At 47.0% G+C, this 24,051-nt stretch overlaps 1 protein-coding gene across 2 annotated transcripts in view; it reads right to left on the reverse strand.

Moving 5' to 3' along the window:
* Positions 1 to 17,218, reverse strand: part of LOC140408711 (flavin reductase (NADPH)-like) — a 62,425-nt gene extending 45,207 nt beyond the window's left edge. Inside the window, exon 1 of one of the 2 annotated variants that reach the window (XM_072496302.1) lies at positions 17,051 to 17,218. The gene's annotated coding sequence lies outside the window, so the exon portion shown is untranslated. Of the gene's footprint in view, positions 1 to 17,029 lie in introns of both variants that reach the window. The other variant, XM_072496303.1, reaches the window with a different exon arrangement.
* Between the last annotated feature and the right edge of the window lie 6,833 nt (positions 17,219 to 24,051).

A 24,051-nucleotide genomic window follows, 5' to 3' on the forward strand; every position in this document is an offset into this window, starting at 1 on the left:
GTGTATTCTGACAGCCACCAACTAGATATTGGGTTGGTTTAGCTCAGTGAGATAGACAGCTGGTTTGTGATGCAGAACAAGACCAGCAGCGCGGGTTCAATTCCCGTACCAGCTTACCCGAACAGGCGCCGGAATGTGGCGACTAGGGGCTTTTCACAGTAACTTCATACTTGTGACAATAAACGGTTATTATTATTATAGTGGGAAAGATACAGAGGAGCAATTACAGAGAGGAGCAAAACTACAGAGTACTTTTTATAGATTAAATGACTTCAATTGCCCTAATAATAATAATGTAAGGGGCAGAGAGGAAGAGGAGTTATTGAAATGTGTTCAGGAGAACTTTCTTAATTTATAGGTTTCTTATCCAACAAGGAAAGCGACAGTTTTGGTTGGTGGTTTTGGTTCTGGGAATGAGGTGGATCAAGCAGATTCATTTTTTTAAAAAAATATTTTTATTAAGGTATTTGAAAATTTTTATAAAAATAACATAGACAATGACATTGACATGGTATAGTAAACATTTCCCCCCCCATCTCAATCTTCACACACCCCAACCATAAAACACCAATCCGGCCCTCTTTCCCCCCACCTTGGAATACTGCATCTGCTGACATTTTAATGAACCTGACCATTGACCCTCTTAAGGTGAACTTTATTTTCTCGAGACTGAGAAACCCAGCCATGTTACTATGCCAGGTCTCTACACTTGGGGGTTTCGAGTCCCTCCACATTAACAAGATCCGTCTCCAGGCTACCAGGGAGACAAAGGCCATGACGCCAGCCTCTTTCACTCCCTGAACTCACGGCTCTTCCGACACTCCACAAATCGCTACCTCCGGACTCAGCACCACCCGTATTTTTAGCACCGTGGACATTGCCTTCGCAAAACCCTGCCAAAACCCTCTAAGCTTCGGGCATGCCCAAAACATGTGGACATGATTTGCTGGGCTTCCCGAGCACCTCGCACACCTATCTTCTACCCCCAAAAACCTGCTCATCCTAGCCACTGTCATGTGTGCCCGGTGGACTACCTAAAATTGTATGAGGCTGAGCCTGGCGCATGATGAGGAGGTATTAACCCTGCTTAGGGGAGGGCAGCACGGTGGTGCAGTGGGTTAGCCCTGCTGCCTCATGGCGCCGAGGTCCCAGGTTCGATCCCGGCTCTGGGTCACTGTCCATGTGGAATTTGCACATTCGCCCAGTGTTTGCGTGGGTTTCGCCCCCACAACTCAAAGATGTGCAGGCGAGGTGGATTGGCCACACTAAATTGCCCCTTAATTGGAAAACAAAAATGAATTGGGTACACTAAATTTATTTTTTAAAACCCTGCTTAGGGCATCCGCCCACAGACCCACCTCTATCTCTCCTCTTAGCTCGTCCTCCCACTTGCCCTAAGCTCCTCCACCGGAGATTCCTCCGCCTCCGAAAGCTCCCGGTAAATATCTGAAACCTTCCCCTCTCCCACCGAGGTACTGGAGACTACTCTATCCTGTATCCCCTGTGGCGGCAGCAGCGGGAAGGCCAGAACCTGTTTTCTCAGGAAGTCTCGCACCTGCAAATACCTAAACCTGTTCCCTGCTGGCAATTCAAATTTATCCTCCAAAGCTTTCAAGCTGGGAAAGTTCCCATTTATAAATAGTTCCCCCATCCTTCTAATTCCTGCCATTTGCCACCTCTGGAACCCACCATCCAGCCTACCCTGTACAACCCGATGATTATTATAAATCGGGGTCCAAACCAATGCTCCCTCCACTCTCTTATATCTCCTCCACTGCCCCCAGATTCTCAGAGCCGCCACCACCACCGGACTTGTGGAGTATCGGGCTGGCAAGAACGGAAGACGTGCCGTTATCAGTGCTCCCAAACTTGTGTCTTTACATGACGCCACCTCCAGCTGCTCCCATGCCGACCCCTCCCCCACTACCCACTTCCTAATCATGGCTATATTAGCCTCCCAGTAGAGATTGCAGAGGTTCGGCAGCGCCAACCCACCCTCCTCCCGACTGTGCTCCAGCAACACTTTCTTACCTAGCCACACAAAGCCCAAAATAACCTTATTCACTCGCTTGAAAAAGGCCTTTGGGATGAAGATGGGGAGGCACTGAAAGACAAACAGAAATCTGGGGAGGACCATCATTTTCACGGTCTGTACACTCCCTGCCAGTGACAGAGGGAGCATGCCCCATCTCTTAAAGCCCACTTCCATTTGTTCTACCAACCGGGATAGGTTTAACTTGTGCAGTACCTCCCATTCCCGGGCCACCTGAATTCCCAGATATTGAAAGCTCTTCCCTACCATTCTAAGCGTTCTCCCAGTCTCTTCTCCTGTCCTCTTGCCTGGATCGCGAACATCTTGCTTTTCCCCCATGTTCAATTTATACCCCGAAAAATTGCCAAATTCCCCCAGGATTCGCATTACTTCCCCCATCCCCTCCAACGGGTCTGAAATATACAAGAGCAGATCATCTGCGTAGAGCGAGACCCGGTGCTCCAACGTCCCCCCCCCACCGAACCAGTCCTTTTCAGTTCCTAGAGGCTCTTAATGCCATGGCCAATGGCTCTATGGCCAGAGCAAACAGTAACGGGGAGGGGTGGTGTTTGGTGGGGTTTTGTTCTTTTTTTTCATTTATTTTACTCATTTTATTTATTTATTTTTTACAAGTTCGGGGAGGGTTTTATTTGTTAAAATTTTACAGGAAAAAAATTCAGAACTTTGGACAGATGGAGACTCCATACTTTCCGACACCAGAAGGCTTCACCTTCATCCAACAGGTTCCATTGGAGGAGCGTGTACGAGGGCCAAAGGGACCCAAAACCATTTCCTCCATTTTTGTCAGCAGCAAACAAGGTAAGAGAAAATGGTGGGTCGCGCAGGTCGGCCGGCGTGGGTCGCGAAGGTCGGCCGGCGTGGGTCGCGAAGGTCGGCTGGGTTGGGTCCCGAAGGTTGGCCGGTTGATAAAAATGGGTCCCCAGAAAAAAAAAGTTTGAAGAACACTGTGATAGAGCAACCGCACCCAGTCAATAAAGCCCTCACCAAATCCAAACCTCCCCAGCGCCTCCCACAGGTAATTCCACTCCACCCGATCATAAGCCTTCTCCGCATCCATCGCTACCACCATCTCCACCTCCTCTCCTTCTGAGGGCACCATAATAACATTTAAAAGCCTTCGAACATTGGCCTGGAGTTGCCTGCCCTTAACAAATCCCGTCTGGTCTTCCCCTATCACCCCCGGGACACAGTCCTCTATCCTTGTGGCCAGTATCTTAGCCAGCAGTTTGGCGTCCACATTCAGTAGAGAAATTGGCCTGTATGACCCGCATTGCTCCAGATCCTTCTCCCGTTTCAGGACCAATGAAATCGAGGCCTGCGACATTGTTGGGGGAAGGACTCCCTTCTCCCTTGCTTCGTTAAATGTCCTCACCAGCAGTGCGCTCAATATCTCTGAAAACTTATAGAATTCCACCGGGTAGCCGTCAGGCCCCGGGGCCTTGCACGGCTGCATGCCCTCCAGCCCCTTGATTATTTCCTCAATCTCAATTGGGGCTCCCAGCCCTTCCACCAGATCCTCATCTACCCTCGGGAACCTCAACTGATCGAAAAACTGCCTCATCCCCTCCATCCCAGCCGGGGGTTCTGACTCATATAATTTACTATAGAAGTCCTTAAATACCTCGTTCACCCCCACTGGGTCCAGGACAGTATTCCAGCCTCTACTCTTTACTTTAACTATCTCCCTGGCCGCCTCCCTTTTCCTGAGCTGGTGCGCCAACATTCTGCTTGCCTTTTCCCCGTACTCATAAATCGCCCCGCTTGCTTTCCTCAACTGTTCCACCGCTTTCCCTGTGGTCAACAGCCCAAACTCTGCCTGTAACTTCCGTCACTCCCTCAGTAGCCCCGCGTCCGGGGCCTCCGAGTATCTCCTGTCCACCTGGAGTATCTCCTCCACTGATCTATCCCTCTCAGTCCGTTCCACCTTTTCTCTGTGGGCCCGTATTGAGATTTATTCCCCTCTGACCACTGCCTTCAGAGCTTCCCAAACTGTCGCTGCAGAGACCTTCCCCGTATCATTTGTTTCCAGGTAGTTCTGGATGGACTCGTTAACCCGCCCACAGATCGCTTCGTCCGCTAGCAACCCCACATTCAGTCTCCACAGCGGACGTTGCCCTCTCTTCACACTAACCCGTAGATCCACTCAATGTGGGGCATGATCCGACACTGCGATTGCCGAGTACTCAGTATCCACCACCTCCGGTATTAGCGCCCTGCTCAGAACAAAAACGTTGATGCGAGAGTATACCTTATGGACTTGTGAGAAAAAGGAAAACTCCTTCACCCTTGGCCGTGCAAACCTCCATGGGTCTACTCCCCCCATCTGTTCCATAAACCCCTTCAATTCCTTTGCTGCATCGGCCTCCTCCCTGTCCTGGATTTTGACCGGTCCAATTCAAGATCAATGACTGTGTTAAAGTCTCCTCCCATGATCAGGTTATGTGACTCTAAGTCTGGGATCTTACCTAAAACCTGCCTCATAAATTCCACATCGTCCCCATTCGGAGTATACATGTTCACGAGTACCACCTGCACCCCCTCCAGCTTCCCACTCACCATTCTGTACCTACCCCCCTTGTCTGACACGATTCACCCTACATCGAATGCCACTCGTTTATTGATCAAGATCGCTAACCCCCTGGTCTTTGAGTCCAGCCCTGAGTGGAATACTTGGCTGCCCCACCCCTTTCTCAATCTCCTCTGGTCTGTAACTATTAGGTGTGTCTCTTGTAGCATTTCCATGTCCGCCTTCAGCCCCCTCAAATGCGCGAACACGCGAGCCCTCTTGACCGGCCCATTCAGCCCTCTGACGTTCTATGTCGGGGGGCTTCCAGCCCCCCTCCCTGCTGACTAGCCATTACCCTTTTTAGGCCAGCCTCTAGCTCACGCCCTCCGCCTCCTCGAGCCCCACCCCTTGGGCAGTCACCATTCCCGACCTCTCATTTGTCCCCTAGTAACAGCTCCCCCCTCCCTTCCCCCCAGCAACAACACTAGAAACCCATCCCCCCAAGTCAAGCTTCAGCTTAACACCTGCTCACCCCCCACTGCGCTTCTGAGAGTCAGCTGACCCATGCTGATTTGATAGCGCTCGCCCCTGGCAACAAGCAGTCTGTCTCCCCATTGTTCTCTCCCCTCTCCCCTCACATGGACAAAATTTTAAAAGCATCACATTCCCCAGTAAACAAACATCAGAAACAACTGAAGAAACAGCCACTTTAGAAAAATATTCACCCAAAACGCAGAACCAACCCCAAAGCCCATCCCCCCTCTAACCAGCTCCCTACAAGACAAAGTTATCTTTAGCCATCCAAAAAAGGCCCTTATTACACATAGCAGTACTTATATTTATAAAACCCAGCACAACAAATCGCCGCCACAGTACTTCTCCAAGGTTTCAGTGTCTTTTAATTCGCCTCCACCCTATTTTCTTTAATAAAAGTCCATATGTCGGCTGGTGTTTCAAAGTAGAAGTCCCGTTCCTCATGTGTTACCCACAGACGGGCTGGGTACAGGATCCCAAACTTCACCCCCTTCTTAAAGAGGGCCGTTTTTGCCCGATTAAACCCAGCTCGCCTCTTGGCCAGGTCCGAGCCCAGGTCCTGATAAATGCGCAGCTCACAATTCTCCCACTTGCTGCTCCGTTCCTTCTTGGCCCACCGTAGAACGTGTTCCTTGTCCAGGAATCGGTGTAAACGTACCACCATCGCCCTTGGTGGCTCATTCGCTCGGGGCTTCTTCGCGAGGGCTCGGTGCGCTCTATCCACTTCCAGGGGCCGAGGGAACACCTCAGTCCCCATCAACTTCTCCAGCATGTCTGTCACATAAGTCCTCACATCCGATCCCTCACTGCCTTCAGGGAGGCCGCCAATTCTAAGATTCTGCCTCATGGACCTGTTCTCCAGGTCCTCCAGCTTCTCCTGCATTCTTTTCTGGCGGTCGTTCATCATCTCCACCTTGGTCTCCAGCACAGTTATGTACTCCTCGTGCTCGGACAGCTTTTTCTCCACCTCCTGGATCGCTCTCCCCTGGGTCTCTTGATTCTGCACAACTTGATCAATCAAAGCCTTAATCGGGTCCAACGTGTCCTTCTTCAGCTTGGTTACAATTAAGTTGACAAGTACAGATTGGGATGCATCTAGGAATACTGGGACTAAGGGAGGAAAATGCAGAGGCTTTTGCCAGAATCGTCAAATCCTCCTTTGATATGGGGTGGCACCGGAGGACTGGAGAATTGCAATTGTTACACCCTTGTTCAAAAATGGTGTAACGATCTACCCCAGGAACTACAGGACATTAGTTTCACTTCAGTGATTGGAAGCTTTTGGAAATGGTCATTTGGGACAAAATTAGCAGCCACTTAGATAAGTGGGATTAATGGATGAACGACTGTCAACACAGCTTTGTTAAAGGCCAATCACGTATCACTAATTTGACTGAGATTTTTGCTAAGGGAAGAAAAGGAGTTGATGATGGATAGAAAGAGTGAGAGAGAGAGAGAGAGAGTCAGTGGCTAGGAAACAGAGTTTGGACCAGAGATTGAAAACAATGGCTTTGGTCTTCACAAATGTTTAATTGTAAGAATATTCTGCTGATCCAGGACTGGGTGTCGGACAAACAATCTGACAATTTGGTGGATGGGGTCAAGAGAGGTAGTGGTGAGGCAGAGTTGAATGTGGTGAGGCAGAGTTGAATGTGGTGAGGCAGAGTTGAATGTGGTGAGGCAGAGTTGAATGTTGTCAGCATGTACGGGGAAACTGATGCTATCCGTGGAATTCTCCCAAAACATTACCGTCATTTTGGGCGGGAAATTTGTTCCAAATTGCGTCGACTATTCTGGCGTGATTTCCATCGTGATCCTTCCACACTTTTCATTTCTTTGGAGGCAGGGGTGATTCGCACCCAAATATGATGCGTGGGACCCGAGGACGGCGGCAAGGCTGGATCCTCACAGATCGGGGTGCCATTTTTTAAAGACATCCCAATCTTGGAATAACCCTTGGAGTAAAGACCTCCACCCACCGTTCCTCCACAACATTACCGGCATTGGGGTTTAAGTACCCTACCCCTTTCCCACTGGTATCAGGCGCACCTCCAATAGCTGGTATCAGCCCCTCCTCTCCACCCTCAGATGTGTGTCATCCCGAATATGGGGTTAGCAAATAGCTTCCTTCATGCCCTGCCCCCTTTCAGACCCTGTCCCTTTTCTTTTTTAAAAAAAATATTTTATTGAAAATTTTTGGTCAACCATCACAGTACATTGTGTATCCTTTACACAATAATATAACAGTATAAATAACAATGACCTGTTTTATAAACAAAGAATAAATAATATATAACAAAAACTAAAACTAAAACTAAATGGCAACTGCCTTGTCTCAGATAAACACTCTCCAAAAATATGATTTAACAGTCCAATATACAATTATTTATAGCAACGACCTATACATATTATACATATATATTGACAACCCTGAGAGTCCCTCTGGTTCCTCCCCCCCACTCCCCCCCCCCCCCCCCCCCCCCCTGGGCTGCAGCTGCTGCCTTCTTCTTTTCCATTCCCTCTATCTTTCTGTGAGGTATTCGATGAACGGTTGCCACCGCCTGGTGAACCCTTGAGCCGATCCCCTTAGGACGAACTTAATCCGTTCCAGCTTTATAAACCCTGCCATGTCATTTATCCAGGTCTCCACCCCCGGGGGCTTGGCTTCCTTCCACATCAACAGTATCCTGCGCCGGGCTACTAGGGACGCAAAGGCCAAAACATCGGCCTCTCTCGCCTTCTGCACTCCCGGCTCTTGTGCAACCCCAAATATAGCCAACCCCCAGCTTGGTTCGACCTGGACCCCCACTACTTTCGAAAGCACCTTTGTCACCCCCACCCAGAACCCCTGTAGTGCCGGACATGACCAGAACATGTGGGTGTGATTCGCTGGGCTTCTCGAGAATCTCGCACACCTATCCTCTACCCCCAAAAATTTACTGAGCCGTGCTCCAGTCATATGCGCCCTGTGTAACACCTTAAATTGAATCAGGCTTAGCCTGGCACACAAGGACGATGAGTTTACCCTACTTAGGGCATCCGCCCACAGCCCCTCCTCAATCTCCTCCCCCAGCTCTTCTTCCCATTTCCCCGTCAGCTCATCTACCATAATCTCCCCCTCGTCCCTCATTTCCCTATATATATCTGACACCTTACCGTCCCCCACCCATGTCTTTGAGATCACTCTGTCCTGCATCTCATGCGTCGGGAGCTGCGGGAATTCCCTCACCTGTTGCCTCGCAAAAGCCCTCAGTTGCATATACCGGAATGCATTCCCTTGGGGCAACCCATATTTCTCGGTCAGCGCTCCCAGACTTGCGAACTTCCCATCCACAAACAGACCTTTCAGTTGCGTTACTCCTGCTCTTTGCCATATTCCAAATCCCCCATCTATTCTCCCCGGGGCAAACCTATGGTTATTTCTTATCGGGGACCCCACCAAGGCTCCTGTCTTTCCCCTATGCCGTCTCCACTGTCCCCAAATTTTCAAAGTCGCCACCACCACTGGGCTAGTGGTGTATTTCTTCGGTGAGAATGGCAATGGGGCCGTCACCATAGCTTGTAGGCTAGTCCCCCTACAGGACGCCCTCTCCAATCTCTTCCACGCCGCTCCCTCCTCTTCTCCCATCCACTTACTCACCATTGAGATATTGGCGGCCCAGTAGTACTCACTTCGGCTCGGTAGTGCCAGCCCCCCCCTATCTCTACTACGCTGTAAGAATCCCTTCCTCACTCTCGGGGTCTTCCCGGCCCACACAAAACTCATGATACTCTTTTCGATCCTTTTGAAAAAAGCCTTCGTGATCATCACCGGGAGGCACTGAAACACAAAGAGGAATCTCGGGAGGACTACCATTTTAACCGCCTGCACCCTCCCTGCCAGTGACAGGGATACCATGTCCCATCTCTTGAAGTCCTCCTCCATTTGTTCCACCAATCGCGTTAAATTTAACCTATGCAACGTACCCCAATTCTTGGCTATCTGGATCCCCAAGTAACGAAAGTCCCTTGTTACCTTCCTCAGCGGAAAGTCCTCTTTTTCTCTGCTCTGCTCCCCTGGATGCACCACAAACAACGCACTTTTCCCCATGTTCAGTTTATATCCTGAGAATTCTCCAAACTCCCGAAGTGTCCGCATTATCTCTGGCATCCCCTCCGCCGGGTCCGCTACATATAACAACAAATCATCCGCATACAGAGATACCCGGTGTTCTTCTCCTCCTCGAAGTACTCCCCTCCACTTCTTGGAACCCCTCAATGCTATTGCCAGGGGCTCAATCGCCAGTGCAAACAATAATGGGGACAGAGGGCATCCCTGCCTTGTCCCTCTATGGAGCCGAAAGTATGCAGATCCCCGTCCATTCGTGACCACACTCGCCACTGGGGCCCTATACAACAGCTGCACCCATCCAACATACTCATCTCCAAAACCAAATCTCCTCAGCACCTCCCACAAATAATCCCACTCCACTCTATCAAATGCTTTCTCGGCATCCATCGCCACCACTATCTCCGCTTCCCCCTCTGGTGGGGGCATCATCATTACCCCTAGCAGCCTCCGTATATTCGTATTCAGCTGTCTCCCCTTCACAAACCCAGTTTGGTCCTCATGGACCACCCTCGGGACACAATCCTCTATCCTCATTGCCATTACCTTGGCCAGAATCTTAGCGTCTACATTTAGGAGGGAAATAGGTCTATAGGACCCGCATTGCAGCGGGTCTTTTTCCTTCTTTAGGAGAAGCGATATCGTTGCCTCAGACATAGTCGGGGGCAGCTGTCCCCTTTCCTTTGCCTCATTAAAAGTCCTCATCAGTAGCGGGGCGAGCAGGTCCACATATTTCCTGTAAAATTCAACTGGGAATCCATCCGGTCCCGGAGTCTTCCCCGCCTGCATGCTCCTAATTCCTTTCACTACTTCCTCTATTTCAATCTGTGCTCCCAGTCCCACCCTTTCCTGCTCCTCCACCTTGGGAAATTCCAGCCGGTCCAGAAAGCCCATCATTCTCTCCCTCCCATCCGGGGGTTGAGCTTCGTATAATTTTTTATAAAATGCCTTGAACACTCCATTCACTCTCTCCGCTCCCCGCTCCATCTCTCCTTCCTCATCCCTCACTCCCCCTATTTCCCTCGCTGCTCCCCTTTTCCTCAATTGGTGTGCCAGCAACCTGCTCGCCTTCTCCCCATATTCGTACTGTACACCCTGTGCCTTCCTCCACTGTGCCTCTGCAGTACCCGTTGTCAGCAAGTCAAATTCTACGTGTAGCCTTTGCCTTTCCCTGTACAGTCCCTCCTCCGGTACCTCCGCATATTGCCTGTCCACCCTCAGAAGTTCTTGCAGCAACCGCTCCCGTTCCCTACACTCCTGCTTTCCTTTATGTGCTCTTATTGATATCAGCTCCCCTCTAACCACTGCCTTCAGCGCCTCCCAGACCACTCCCACCTGGACCTCCCCATTATCATTGAGTTCCAAGTACTTTTCAATGCACCCCCTCACCCTTAGACACACCCCCTCATCTGCCATTAGTACCATGTCCATTCTCCAGGGTGGGCGCCCTTCTGTTTCCTCCCCTATCTCCAAGTCCACCCAATGTGGAGCGTGATCCGAAATGGCTATAGCCGTATACTCCGTTCCCCTCACCTTCGGGATCAACGCCCTTCCCAAAACAAAAAAGTCTATTCGCGAATAGACTTTATGGACATAGGAGAAAAACGAAAACTCCTTACTCCTAGGTCTGCTAAATCTCCACGGGTCTACTCCTCCCATCTTCTCCATAAAATCTTTAAGCACCTTGGCTGCTGCCGGCCTCCTTCCAGTCCTGGACCTCGACCTGTCCAGCCCTGGTTCCAACACCGTATTGAAATCTCCCCCCATTACCAACTTTCCCACCTCTGGGTCCGGGATGCGTCCTAGCATACGCCTCATAAAATTGGCATCATCCCAGTTCGGGGCATATACGTTTACCAAAACCACCGTCTCCCCCTGTAGTTTGCCACTCACCATCACGTATCTGCCCCCGCTATCCGCCACTATAGTCTTTGCCTCAAACATTACCCGCTTCCCCACTAATATAGCCACCCCCCTGTTTTTTGCATCTAGCCCCGAATGGAACACCTGCCCCACCCAACCTTTGCGTAGTCTCACCTGGTCTATCAGTTTCAAGTGCGTTTCCTGTAACATAACCACGTCTGCCTTAAGTTTCTTAAGGTGTGCGAGTACCCGTGCCCTCTTTATCGGCCCGTTCAGCCCTCTCACGTTCCACGTGATCAGCTGGGTTGGGGGGCTTTTTACCCCCCCCCCCTTGCCGATTAGCCATCCCCTTTTTCCAGCTCCTCACCCGGTTCCCACGCAGCTGTGTCCCCCCCAGGTGGTGCCCCCCCGCCCATCCCACCCCATACCAGCTCCCCCCTCTCCCCAGCAGCAGCAGCCCAATAATTCCCCCCCCCGCTAGATCCCCCACTAGCGTAGTTACACCCCCCATGTTGCTCCCAGAAGTCAGCAAACTCTGGCCGACCTCGGCTTCCCCCCGTGACCTCGGCTCGCACCGTGCGACGCCCCCTCCTTCCTGCTTCCCTATTCCCGCCATGATTATCATAGCGCGGGAACCGAGCCCGCGCTTCCCCCTTGGCCCCGCCCCCAATGGCCAACGCCCCATCTCTTCCACCTCCTTTCCTCCCCCCACCACCTCCTGTGGAAGAGAGAAAAGTTACCACATCGCAGGATTAATAACATAATACTCCTCTTTCCCCCCTTTTTACCCCCCTCTTCGCCCCCCATACTCGCCCCACCACTTTGTTTCAAACGTTCTTTTTTTAATAACCCGCTCATTCCAATTTTTCTTCCACGATAAAAGTCCACGCCTCCTCCGCCGTCTCAAAGTAGTGGTGCCTCCCTTGATATGTGACCCACAGTCTTGCCGGTTGCAGCATTCCAAATTTTATCTTCTTTTTGTGAAGCACCGCCTTGGCCCGATTAAAGCTCGCCCTCCTTCTCGCCACCTCCGCACTCCAGTCTTGGTATACGCGGATCACCGCGTTCTCCCACTTACTGCTCCGAGTTTTCTTTGCCCATCTAAGGACCATCTCTCTATCCTTAAAACGGAGGAATCTCACCACTATGGCTCTGGGAATTTCTCCTGCTCTCGGTCCTCGCGCCATCACTCGGTATGCTCCCTCCACCTCCAGCGGACCCGCCGGGGCCTCCGCTCCCATTAACGAGTGCAGCATCGTGCTCACATATGCCCCGACGTCCGCTCCCTCCGCACCTTCAGGAAGACCAAGAATCCTTAGGTTGTTCCTCCTCGCGTTGTTCTCCAGCGCCTCCAGCCTTTCCACACATCGTTTATGGTGTGCCTCGTGCATCTCCGTCTTCACCACCAGGCCCTGTATGTCGTCCTCATTCTCGGCAGCCTTTGCCTTTACGACCCGAAGCTCCCGCTCCTGGGTCTTTTGCTCCTCCTTTAGCCCTTCGATCGCCTCTAATATCGGGGCCAACAGCTCCTTCTTCATTTCCTTTTTGAGTTCTTCCACGCAGCGTTTCAAAAACTCGTGTTGTTCAGGGCCCCATATTAAACTGCCACCTTCCGACGCCATCTTGGTTTTTGCTTGCCTTCCTTGCCGCTGCTCTAAAGGATCCACCGCAATCCGGCCACCTTCCTCTCCTTTTTCATCCGTATCCAGGGGGGATTCCCTTCTGGTTCACCGCACAGTACTTTTAGCCGTTAAAATTGCCGTTGGGGCTCTTGTTAAGAGCCCAAAAGTCCGTTCCACCGGGAGCTGCCGAAACGTGCGACTCAGCTGGTCATCGCCGCACCCGGAAGTTGACCCTGTCCCTTTTCAATGCTAAGCAGGGTGCCAGGGATCAGTGCCATGGCATGTCCCCAACTACACAGTGGCGAGAATAGTCTCAGAACCTCCTGAGAGGTCATCACATCTATTCGGAGAATTCAACAGTGGCTGCAAGAAAGTCCTCATTGCACTGAGTGGTGCCAGCTGCTTCTAAGGTGGAAAAGTACCTCCAGTGCAGGCATGCTGTTCAAACATCAGGGGTTGTTAAAGGCCCAGTCTAAATAAATTATAATAATATAATAATCTTTATTATTGTCACAAGTAGGCTTACATTAACATGCAATGAAGTTACTGTGAAAATCCCCCTAGTTGCCACATTCCGGAACCTATTCGGGTACACAGAGGGAGAATTCAGAATGTCCAAATTACCTAACAGCACGTCTTTCGGGACTTGTGGGAGGAAACCGGAGCACCCATGTAGACACGGGGAGAACGTGCAGACTCCGCACAGACAGTGACCCAAGCCGGGAATCAAACCTGGGATCCTGCCACTGTGAAGCAACAGAGCTAACTACTCTGCTACCGTGCTGCCCTTGCTGTCAGACAGAGCACCTGGTCTTTTCAGGAATCACATCAGAGGAAAAAATCCACTATAGAAGAAATGTGGCCAGACAGGACACCTGATGGAAAGAGGAAGCACTTCAGCGTTAATGGACCTTGAAGTGCTATAAAACAAATAAACAAAGCTACACCCTCATAATAATAATAATTGCTGATTGTCACAAGTAGGCTTCAGTGAAGTTACTGTGAAAAGCCCCTAGTCGCCACATTCTGGCGCCTGTTCGGGGAGGCTGGAACGGGAATTGAACCCGCGCTGCTGGTCTTGTTCGGGTTCAATTCCCGTTCCAGCCTCCCCGAACAGGCACCGGAATGTGGCGACTAGGGGCTTTTCACAGTAACTTCATTGAAGCCTACTTGTGACAATAAGCAATTATTATTATGAGGGTGCAGCTTTGTTTATTCGTTTTATAGCACTTCAAGGTCCATTAACGCTGAAACACTTCCTCTTTCGAGCAGGTGTCCTGTCTGGCCACATTTCTTCTCCAGTGGATTTTTTCTTTGAGATTCCTTTGAGTAGCCTTCAGCTGTCAATCAAGAGGTTTGGAAAGTTCGGTGGGGTGTGAAGTTCAATATAAACAACCAAGGACAAAGTGATAAACGCAGGCATACCGCAACATTGAAACCACAGAGCCTATTGAAACTTCAAGGGGAGTGAAATGCTTCTCTAAGAAACAATCTTCAGAGTGGTTCTGTCCTGTGAGAGGATTTTAGGATAGACAGGCTGCAGCTCTGCTTTGCCCTTTTATGGGCGTTTTTTAATTCTATTTTTCCAATAATAATAGGGGCGGGTGGTAGAATACCAGATGGTCACTGCATTCAACTTTAATATTGCTAGTGAGTTTAAAATGAATGGAAATTACCTGTGATCAGTATCTCACCCTTTCTGGGAGCGATCCTGTTCACGCCAGCTGCTGCGGACTGGGAGCATCGGAATCTGATTTGTACCTGCACAAATCCCATTTCGGGGCATTCCCACAATTCTCCCGACCTAGCGGGATTTGCGTCGGGCACAACACAGCCGGAGAATTGTCCTCTATGCCTTACAAAAAGGAGGCTGAGATGGCACGGTGGTGCAGTGGTTAGCGCTGCTACCTCACGGCGCCAAAGACCTGGGTTCGATCCTGGTCCCGGGCCACTGTCCGTGTGGAGTTTGCACATTCTCCCTGTGTCTGTGGGGGTCTCACTCCCACAACCCAAAGATGTGCAGTGTTGGTGGATTGGCCACACTAAATTGCCCCTTAATTGGAAAAAAATAAATACAATGCAGACTGTTCCCTGCAGTTCTTGCCATTTTCAGTGTGGTTTGCTAGTTTTTTCCACAAGTCACTACCGAAGCATCGTCCTTTGCACATCCCCTCTCCACACTCCCGCTCCCCAATCCCCTTTCCACAGCCCCTCTCCCAAACCTCCACTGCCAAACCTCAGCTGATGCCAAGATAACTCTTGTACCCACCATTGCTATGTAAAAAGCCTGCATCTAGAATCCTTAGTGGGTTAGGATTTCCTCTCATTTGTGGAAATCCTAGCCACCAAAGAAATGGCAACATGTGGGATTGGGAATATATGGCCACATAGCAACATCGAATGATGGCCTATCACAAATGTAGATGAAATAAATATTTTGTGATATAAAGTGAGTACATTTTCTCTCTTTGATTCAGCATGAATTTCAGTATGTTCTATATGATAAATACATTTCGTCGAAGAGACTGAATGACACATTATTTTAGTAATATATGGCTAAAGCAACTTTTAAAAATCAAATTCAACCACTTATCACATGCTCTCATCGTCATTTCTTTTAATAAAACACTACAATAGCATCATTGTTCTCCTTTTTAAAATTAGATAATGCCAAGTTGTGTTTCAAAAAGCAGCTTTTGTGATATTTTCCTGACACAGTAAAATCAATTTTGTTTCAAAGCATTTTTCCAGCACACTTCTAGATTACATCTCTTCCAGTACTAAAGGTTTCATTAATAACTGCAAAAAGCTAAATTACCATTTAACTTGACATACATTTTTGTTGTTTCCAGTACACCATGTACAAATTGATTAACAATTTGTACACCCTTGTACAATCGACCCAAATATTGGCATGAATCACGTTGGGAATTTGATTTTCTTGAGATATTAAAATGTTTGGTTCCCATTGTGTGAGAATCTTAAAACTATGCAAGGGTGTGGAGATGCCGCGTTGGACTGGGGTGAGCACAGTAAGAAGTCTTACAACACCAGGTTAAAGTCCAACAGGTTTGTTTCGATGTCACTAGCTTTCGGAGCGCTGCTCCTTCCTCAGATGAATGAAGAGGTATGTTCTAGAAACATATATATAGACAGATTCAAAGATGCCAGACAATGCTTGGAATGCGAGCATTAGCAGGTGATTAAATCTTTACAGATCCAGAGATGGGGTAACCCCAGGTTAAAGAGGTGTGAATTGTGTCAAGCCAGGAATGTGGCGATCAGGGGATTTTCACAGTAACTTCATTGCAGTGTTCATGTAAGCCTACTTGTGACAATAATAAAGATTATTATTATCACTCTCTCCGGAACAAATAGATCAACATTTATTTATTGTTAATCATTTACGCTCGCCATCAATCCAGTTTTCACAAATTAAAATGAGACCTCATTGCAAATGGAACATTAAGGACAAATTTTATCCTATTTATTTTATGGTAGAAATGCCTTCAGTGTTATACTTCACCAAAATTATAAGGACAGAAGATTCTATCAGCAGTAAAAATCTGTAATAATGTCTGTTCCTTTCACATAAGGGCCCTGCATTAGTTAATTTGATCTACTCTGTTGTTAAAATGTACCACATAGGTGCAATAGTGAACCATATGAAGCAAGAAGGAACCAGTTTTAACCCCGATCTGTTGCTTATTCTTAGATATGGAGTATTTAGAGTTGCCAACCTGTTCCCGGAATAAACCTGGGCCATATCTCCCCTATATAACAAAAATGTCTTTAAGGGTTCAACTACAATTTATAATATTAATATGCCCTAAACCTGGAGTCAGGACCCAATTTGATACCAGAGCTTGGAGTGAGTTTGTGCCTTAACACTGCTTTACATTTTTACATTGGTGAACAGTTGAAACTGCTTTGAATCGTAGCTAAATTCGCAATTTAATTGCACTCCAAGTCTATTTTGTTATTTTATATTTGTTCCTAACTCATTCAGTTAGGAAAATGGAGCTGTCAATACAGGAAGACATTTTAGCAGTAACATTTATATTATATAATCTTTATTATTATTATTGTCACAAGTAGGCTTACATTAACACTGCAACGAAGTTACTTTGGTTTCAGAATTTCAGTGTGTGCAGGTTTTATGGTTAAACGATCTGAGCTGGATTTTTAAAAAATCCGACATTGGCAAGAAATAATGAAAATGCTCTGAACTCGGTTACGACCTGCGCAAACTAAAAATGCAAAAGTCCTTCCATATAACAAGGAGTAAAATTCGCCAAGCGCATAAACACAGTAGACGACACAATTTTAAAGAATGTACTCACTCGATGAAAAATAAATCTTACCGCAAGTTTTCCTCTCCGCAAACTGTTGTTTCCGGGTGGTTGACCGAGCCCAGCCCTTCCACCTCACGTTATGGATAACTCAGGCATTTCCGCAAACTCCGGCAGTGAAAGAACATTTAAAATCACTGGCTGGAATGTGTAACCAGTCGGAGCAGGCACACGTTGAGCACTGTACACAATGCGCGCGGTGAGCTACAAATGCATTCAAGTTACATGCAATACCTATGCAATAAAGCACACTTTACTGTGCCTGGATATCCTGAAAGTCACAATACTCGACGTGAACCCTGGAAGTTTATAGAAACAAATAACTTTCATTATGGCACCTTTCACAGCTCTCAGAAGCCTGCCACCCCAGATAGAACACGATAAAAGATGGCCACAGGAGCTGCCGAGTGCAGGCAGGTTGTTCTTGGTTCTCTGACTTTGTCCAAGTTATTTCATTCAGTTTTGGGCTCTCTAGCCTTCGCCCCTCACTATGCCACCTCTTTGCCCCATCCCAACTTAATGCCCAACTATGCCCCAATCCTTAATAATCTTCACGCCAACCCACCCTCCATCCTTATAACCACCAATGCCAACTCACTCAGTATCCACGATGGCCAGATTTCATGTTGACATGAGGTCGAAATATCTATTTCAACCTTCACTATATAAATTTGTGTACCTGAGCAGGTGCCGGAATGTGGCAACTTGGGGCTTTTCACAATAACTTCATTGCTGTGTTAATGTAAGCCTTCTTGTGACAATAAAAAGATGATCATAAAAAAACCACTCCCATTCATGAAAGCCCATTCAAACATTTAAATGCCCTCAACTACTCAATCCCTTATAATCACAGAATCCCTGCAGAAGGAGGCTATTCTGCCCACCAACCTTCTGAAAGAGCACCTTACCTAAGCCCAAACCCCACCCCATCCCATAACTCCATCAATGGGCAATTTAGCATAGCAAATCCACCTAACCCACACATCTTTGAACTGTGAGAGGAAACTGGAGCACCCGGAGAAAACCCACGCAGACACTGGAAGAATGTGCAAAATTCTACACAGTCACCCAAGGTAGGAATCGAACCTAGGTCCCTGGCGCTGTGAAGAAGCAGTGCTAACGACTGCGCTACCATGCCGCCCTAATAACAGACTTGTATTTATAACCCCACATCAAAGACACTGATCCTTTAATAACCTCTTTTGAGCTGTCAACCAATCCATGGGCATAGGGCCCCCTGCTGAGATAAGTGAAGATTGTGGAAAACAGCCACATATTATTGTCATAATGATAATCCTAACAACAGTTGTTGTAACTGCCAGAACAGATTTTTATCAACTCTCACTGACACAGGCACTCTATATTTTTAGAATATGTTTTAAAGGGGTGGGGGCCTAAATAACTCAAATAATTTGACAGTTCTACGGACCATATCTTCCTTTCATAAGCATTTACATCTGCCCTAAAAAATTGTGACTCCCAGACAGTGGGGAAAAGCATTTACTGCAGTGAAAATATGGTCTGTTTGAACTCAGCACTGAGTTCAAGTGGCCCAGCTGAATTTGGGTTTCCCTTACATGTGATTCACATCCCGCCCCCTTTCCCAGTCAGCAAAAATTAGGTCTGTCGGTAATGAGAGTAGGACCTCTTAATCTGGATTTAGCCTGCCATTTTTAAAGGTATGTGGAGTCTCCATGACTCTGTGCAAATCTGGTCTCATTGTTGTCCTGTCAGAACAGCAGTCAGTAAGCACACAACAAGGTCCCAGAAACAGCAACAAGATAATGACCAGGTATTCTCTCTGTCGAGCGACCAACATTAACCACACTGCAGGGGGTGTGAATTTTCCTGCTGGTTTTGAAAGGTGCCATGGGGATCTCTAACAGCCACCTGAGGAGGCAGACTGCACCTAGGTTCATCGCTGAGAGCAGAGCAGTGCCTTAGTACTGAATTGAGGTGTTAGGCTGGAAAACCGATCCCATCTTCCTGCTCTTTCTCTTTCCTCTTTTGTCTTCTATTCATCTAATTTACCTCCAGACCTTACAAAGTTCTCTACCTCAACTACTTCCTGTGTTAAGTCACTCCATTACCCAACAGGTCCCGAAAGAATCTTTTTACCAATCGCCTCATTCTCACTAACAATTTTAAAGAATGATCCTTCCTCACTATTATGACCTCAGGCCAAACCCCAACAGAGGTTAGGATACTGGACAGAAACCTCAATATTTTATTTAATTTTGTAAGAGTGTGAGGAAAGGATACCTCGTGCCAGTGGCAATTCCGCGAAGAAATAGGGATATAGTATATTCAAACAAACTTTATTACTGACACAGTATTAAAATATCTTTAACATCACACAAGAAAATAGCTTACAATTGCCCCTTAAACAGTGCTACTCAATGCAGTGAATACAATACCCTTAACTGCTATCTTTGTTCCCACTCAAACAACAAGAAATATCATCTCCGCTCTCAATCCACTTTAACTACCATTAGCACATAGGAATACCTGCTGTACAGAGATGTTCTTTGGGAAAGGGAGATCTTTAAAGAAAAACTCTGAGTCCTGTCAAAATCATACAGAAACTCTGGCTGTATTTCTTCAGATACTGTTTCTGCTCACCTTCTATTCAGACAAGTCTGAACTGCATTGAAAGACTGCTAATATGTCGACAGACATATCTTTAACTGAACTGCAGAGAGCAAACTGCTTGACTTCTGCTCACAGATTTATCTAAAACTCCACTGACCTGCTTTTCCTGCAAAATACTTGATACCTTGGCTCCACCCAATAATGACACCTTCTTATCAAGCTGAAATCTAATTAACTTCACTGGGAATCACCTTGAATCCAAACAAGACATGATTGTTAGGTGAATTGGACATCCTGAATTCTCCCTCAGTGTGCCCGAACAGGTGCCGGAATGTGGCAACTACGGGGTTTTTGCAGTGTTAATGTAAGCCTACTTGTGACACTAATAAAGATTATTGAAAACTGCATTAGCCCAAGCTTTTTACGATGGCTTAATTGCACCCCTGGCCCCCAAAACCTTTGTTGTTTTTCAAACTAGAATCCTTTTAAAACATGCCTGCAGCAGTCAAATACTTACTCAGGCTTTTAACCCTTACTGCACCAAATTTCTATAACACAATGTAGCTGAAATTCCTCCAATCATCACACTCACTCACCCCTATACTACAAGATAATAGAAGATTCTAGAAGGTTCAGTTGTATGAAAAGGTGGAAAATCAAAGTTAAAGGAGAAAGTAGGAGTTCAGGTTAATGGTGAGGTGGATTGTTACCAGAAAATAAAAGGAAAGGACAGAATGTGTGAAAGTAATATTGCACCAAGGAATCGGACAAGAGCAGGGACATTTGAGAATAGGAGAACTTAAAGGCGTTGTGTCTGAATGCATGAATCATTTGGAACAACACTCATGAGTTAACAGCGCAAATAGAGACAAAGGAGTAAGATTGGTGGTGATTACTGAGACATGGTTACAAAGAAACCAGGTCTGGGAGTTGAATATCTGAGGGTACTCAGTAATTTGGAAGGATAAACAGAAAGGTAAAGGAGGTGGTGTAACTTTACTGGTAAAGGAAGAGATTAATGCTACAGTGAGAAATTATATAGGACTGGAGATGAAGATGTGGAAACAGTCTTGGCAGAAATAAGAAATAGCAAAGGAACAAAGTTCCTGGTTCGGGTATTCTATCGGTCCCAAATAGTAGTTCCGCAGTGGAGCACAGTATAAACCAGAAAATATTGGAGGCTTGTAAAAAAAAGGGATGGCAATAATCATGGTTGATTTTAATATGCACATAGACTGGATTAATCAAATTGGCAAGGGTAGCCTCAAGAAAAAGTTCATTGAATGTATTAGAGATTGTTTCTTGGAACAATATGTTGTGGAACCAACCAGGGAGCAGGATATTCTTGATTTGGTATTGTGCAACGAGGAGAGATTAATTAATGACCTTTTAGTTAAGGATCCTCCAGGGAAGAGTGATCATAGCATGATAGAATTTCAAATCCAGTTTGAGGATGAGAAACTGGAGTCCCACACTAGCGTTCTGGAGTTAAACAAAGGTAATTACATCGGTATGAGGACAAATTTGGCCCTGGTGGACTGGGCAGGAAGACTAAAAGATTGGACGATTGCTGAGCAGTAGTAGTTGTTCAATTCCTCCCAACTAAAATATATTCCAGAGAGGAAGAACAATTGTAAGAGGGGGAATAAACATCCATGGCTAAGAAAGGAAGTTAAAGATAACATAAAGACAAAACCTAAGGTGTACCATATTTCAAAGGCCAGTGGCAGGTTGAAAGATTGGGAAACTTTCAAACATAAACAAAGGGTTACTAAAAAAATAATAAAAAGAGAAACGGTAAATTCTGAAAGAAAACTAGCACATAATATAAAAAAAGGATAGCAAAAGCTACTAAAAGTACATAAAGCGGAAGAGAGTAGCTAAAGAAAATGTTGTTCCCTTGGCGGATGAGATCGGGGAATTAATAGTGGGGAACACAGAAATGGTGGAGATGCTAAATCAATATTTTGCCTCTGTTTTCACATCTCAGTCGTAATAGATAATAGAATGCGGTATATGCCGGGACACTGAGTAAATTTAAGGAGATAGACTTGATTTTAAATTAGTAATGAGTTCAAGGGTTATGGAGAACAGCTGGGAAAGTGGACTTGAGGCCGAGAGGAGATTAGCCATGATCATATTGATTGGAAGAGCGGGCTCGAGGGGTTGGATTGCCTACTCCAGCTCCTAATTCTTATATTCTTAAGGGCTGGAAATGCTTTGGAATTGTTTGTGTTCTGCCCCAACTTTGCCCCAGGTCTAGTGGAAATCCCATTTATATATAAATGGCGGGGAGTGGAAGCAACACAAGAATTTCCTAGTCACAGTCTTTCTCCATTCACTCTATAAAAACCTTTTATAATTCATGAAAAAAAAACTTGATTAAATCTCCTGGGTTTTCTCTGAGTAGCAGTAACACCAGTTCTACAAGTTTCACCTCATGAAGATACTTTCACACCCTTGGCATTATCCTGGTGAATGTGTGCTGTAAACTCTCAATACCATAATGGCCATCCAAAACCACACACAATCCTCTAATTGTGAAATAAGCAATGACTTGTTCATCTTTTTCATAACTTCTTTACCAAGTCCTGTTTTACAAAATGGAAATGTTAATGTCCTTTTATCTATCTGTATTTGAACCCATACGTTGTGTATTGGAAAAGCTTTTCTCCTTTGGTATATTAACATAACATTTTAGGTTACATGGTGTTGCTAGTTTTAGCCTTAGTTTACTTATTCTTATTCTGACACCTTTGCTCATGATTCGCCAGGTATCTTTCTGATACCGCCACGTGGTTCAAGTCCAAGTAATGATTAATAATGCAACACGCTGCTGAGTAAGAGTTAAATCAACGCTCATTTATTATAGACAGCAATTAATACTTATACAATAATTCTACTTCTAGACTACTACCTACAACTAAAGGCCGATACTTAACTTTGGAAATGGCCCACCAGGTCAGGGAAACGAGTGGTCTTTCGAATTGGTTCTGAGCCTGCGGGATTCAAAAGCTGGTACAAGTCGACAGTCAGGAGTGCCTATCTGGTAGCGATCGCTGGAGTAAAACTTACGGTTTCTTGTAGAAGGGTCTCGAAGGTTGCGAGCAGGAAAAGAAGGGTCGAGTTGAACTTGGCCCCTATTCTTATATTCCCCAGGGGCTTCCCGCCTCTCGGGGCGGATCTTGTACCTGGTTCCAAGTGATTGGACTTGGTCCCAATCACTTGGTTCGATATGCTCCAATACTGAAGCGATTCCTTGATCGGGGGGGTGGTCGTTTACCTTTCTTTCTATTTTATCTCCGACAGTAGATATTGGAAATGCAGGACAAATGTGTAGGCAGTTCTGGAGATGGGGGAAGAAATGTGGTTGGGACCTGTACATCAGCAATAAGATGGGGGTCTGCGTTATTGGTATATATGTGTTTGGTTTATTCTTTTGTTTAATTCATTTCTACAGGCTGTGGGCTTTGCTGGCTGGGCCAGCATTTGGTGCCCATCCCTAATTGTCCTTCACAAGGTGATGGTGAACTGCCTTCTTGAACCGTTGCAGTCCATGTCGTGTAGGTACACACATGGTGCTGTTAGGGAGGGTGTTCCAGGATTTTGACCCAGTGACAGTGAAGGAATGGCGATATATTTCCAAGTCAGGATGGTAAGTGACTTGGAGAGGAACTTGCAGGTGGAGATGGTCCCGAGTATCCGCTCACACCAGACAGCTGGAGCCCACTGTGCTTTGCACGTTTGAATGTTTCAAATTCTACTAGACTCTCCTGCTAATATCACAGATACCTTGTTGTCCACCTAAGCACTTCACAGAACATTATTTATTTTCCTGCTGTAAGTATTTTTTTCTTCTATTCCCTTGCTCTGTTCCTTTTTAAATATGGTCCATTTGTAATATCTTCCAATCCTGAGGAAGGGTCCTGGATGAGAAACAGTGGGCGCGATTCCCCGCTCCTGCGCCTAAGTGCCCACGCCGTCGTGAACGCCGTCGAGGTTCACGACGGCGCGAAACGGCCCCGATCCCGACCAATTCAGGGCCCGAAAATGAGCTAGGATCGGGGCCGCGAGAAACCCGGGGGGGCGTGTCGCTTAGTGGTATACGAGCGGTTCAAGGTCTGTTCCGGATGTGCTGACCCTTTCCCCCCCTGCCTCACATAATCGGACACCGTTGTCCTCGGCACACCGACGCCAGCTACCCCACACGGGCATGTAGTGAAATATCCGTCACGAAGGCTGTGACCACCGGAGTGCATGGTTCAGCTATAGCCATGAGTCAGACCTCGGCTGGCGAATCTGAGCACACAGCTCAGCGCAGAGGGGGCCGTCATCATTCAACATGGCACTGATCACACCCGCATACCCAATCATCACTGTTCAGCAATCCCGTAGTGCCGCAATGGTAAGGTGATGTGGAA

This window comes from Scyliorhinus torazame, chromosome 3 (genome assembly GCF_047496885.1).
Source record: "Scyliorhinus torazame isolate Kashiwa2021f chromosome 3, sScyTor2.1, whole genome shotgun sequence".
Classification (NCBI taxonomy): domain Eukaryota; kingdom Metazoa; phylum Chordata; class Chondrichthyes; order Carcharhiniformes; family Scyliorhinidae; genus Scyliorhinus; species Scyliorhinus torazame.